Consider the following 2,500-nt stretch of genomic DNA (forward strand, 5'->3'; position numbering starts at 1 on the left):
GAGGAGGAGGAGGAGAGAGTGAGAGCGTTAAAAATGGCAGAGGGATGAGATGCTGATTCTTCTCTGTGTTTTAAACTCTGTGAAAATCCTCTGCTGTGATTCATATTTAGTTTCACATGTTTTCTCCTCTGACTTCCTGGTTGATAAGCCTGGATCAGGCCTTGAGCTCCGCCAACCACCTGCTGGCTCCAGGTGGACAGGTGAAAGAGCAGAGAGCATCAAGATGGTGAGAGGAGGAAACATCAGAGAGACTCAGTCAGACCCAGACTCAGAGGAGGAGTCTGAGACCAGAACCAGAGACTGTGATTGGTTCACTGCAGTTCAAGGTGGAAACACTCAGTCATGGTGCTGATGATTATTTCATCATCATGTGTCTGTGTCTTATACAAACATCATGTGGACGTTAACGAGGTGAAACTCTGGATTTTCATCAGAGGGTCTTTAAGACAGAAGTAGAGAAAGACCAGAAAATGGAGGGAAAGTGTGATAGAGGGATGGACAGATAGTTGTGAAGGAGAGTGCAGATAGAGGGATGATCATCTTCAAGAAAGAAGAAAAGATAAAGGAAAGAGGAGTGAGGGTGGAAAGATAAAAAAAAGAGATCGATGGAGAGGAAAGAAAGAGATGTAAAGCAGGTAATCAAGGTAAAGATTCACCTCTGAACTCCTTGTCATGAACTTTGACCTCTAGGATATATGAAGCCACTTCTCTGTGTGTGAGGGAAGAGAAAATAAGTGGATCTCTGTTGTCAATACGTTGAGAAGCAGAGCTGCTCTATGTTCAGTGGCTGAAGAGAAAAGCCTTTGTGACACTGACCTGAATAATTCATGGAGTTTAGTCCCAGTGAAGTGAAGAGTGGTGACCACAGCTGAACCACAGACTCTCAGCCGGAGCGTCTTCAGTAGGAGTCTCTCCATATTTGATGTTGTGTTTGTGTGTCTTGTAGTGGAGGTTAGAGAGCTGGAGACTGAGGCTTTATCCAAACTGATGTCACACCCGGAGAGATCGACGGCTGTTAACTCGCAGGATGATCGGTCCTCTCACAACCTTTTATCTGCTCGAGCAGAGAGACGGTGACGAGCTGGAGGACTATGGCTTCAGGGATTTTCCCAGTTCTGCACCAGGTGTCATTCAGAGGTGACATCACACAGATCCTTCCTGATGTACCTGCACACAGTCGCCCTGTAAACACCTGAGGCAGCTCACACCTCCAGCTGCTGCTGCTCCCTCAAGACCAGTTTGTTTTCTTCAAACTGAGTCTTCAGTCAGAAGCTGAGTCTGTCTCCAGATGTTGGCTACTGTAACAACAGACACCGTGTCCCAGTTCAGAGGACCCGGTCTATGAGGGTCTGGTCCTTTATAGACCTTGTCTACGGAGGATTTTCACTTTGCTCCAACAGGTGAATATACATACCACAACATATCCCAAGATGCACTGCGCTGGTTATGGAAACAATATGTTAGTAAACAACAGTGACAGAGAGTCTGAGGATCACACTGTTAAATGTCAGTATTGTGTAACGGTACAACTATTAAAACCAAGAGACTTAACACAAAAAGTTTTTGAGAAAAAAAGTTACTTGTTGTCAAGGTTGCTAGGCAATAGGAGCCGTGCTTTGTGGCTGGTGACGCAAAGTGAGGTGTCATTTCTGTTCAGCCTTCACAGTCCAAGGCTTCATGGACCACGGCCTCCGTCACCAGTCTTCTTCCTTTGCTCCTGTCACAATTACTACGACCACTAGATGTCGCCTAGCAACAAAACCTGACCATGGGTGATAATAACCTCATAGAGTGTTCTCTTTAATGAAACTGATGCAGAATTTAAATTATTAATGTTTTTATGTACTTCAAAAAACTTAATATGAATGATTTCTCTTTATAATTCAGGTGAATTGTAATATTTATTTACTGTATTGAATTAATGAACCAAAGATGAATATAGCAGGAGTATTCTCGCTGAGCTCTTGCAGTAATCACTGCACATGTGCCCTTGAGAAAGACATTTGGGGCGTCGAGTAGCTCAGTTGGATGAGCATCCACCCCATGTGTAGAGGCCACAGTCCTCGCTGCAGGCGGCCCCGGTTCAAGTCCTGCATCAGACAGCCCTTAGCTGCATGTCAGTCCCCCTCTCTCTGCCTCCCCGTTTCCTGTCTCTCTCTACTGCACTGTCAATAAAGGCATAAAGAGCCTGAAAAAATTTATTTAAAAAAAGAAAGAAAGACATTTAGCCCTCTAACAGCTGGACTGTGGTTGTCCTGTGAACTGTCAGGTCTGTGGTGCAGGGCTGTTCTGGGAACAGAGACCTGGTTCTTTACAACCCCCCTTGGATATCTAACAGTTAAATAAATAATCAGCTTCATTGTGCAGTAACGTGAGAACTGGCAGTGAAGAAGGATCATGGCTGCTGCTGTTTGACACATTAGTTCACAGCAGATCTCAATGGAGTCGTTAACAGCAGCTGAAATAAGAAAATGAATTATTAAACACACCTGGAAGAAAC

The sequence above is a fragment of the Seriola dumerili genome, unplaced genomic scaffold, assembly GCF_002260705.1.
Source record: "Seriola dumerili isolate Sdu_G_001 unplaced genomic scaffold, Sdu_1.0 BDQW01001254.1, whole genome shotgun sequence".
Taxonomy (NCBI): domain Eukaryota; kingdom Metazoa; phylum Chordata; class Actinopteri; order Carangiformes; family Carangidae; genus Seriola; species Seriola dumerili.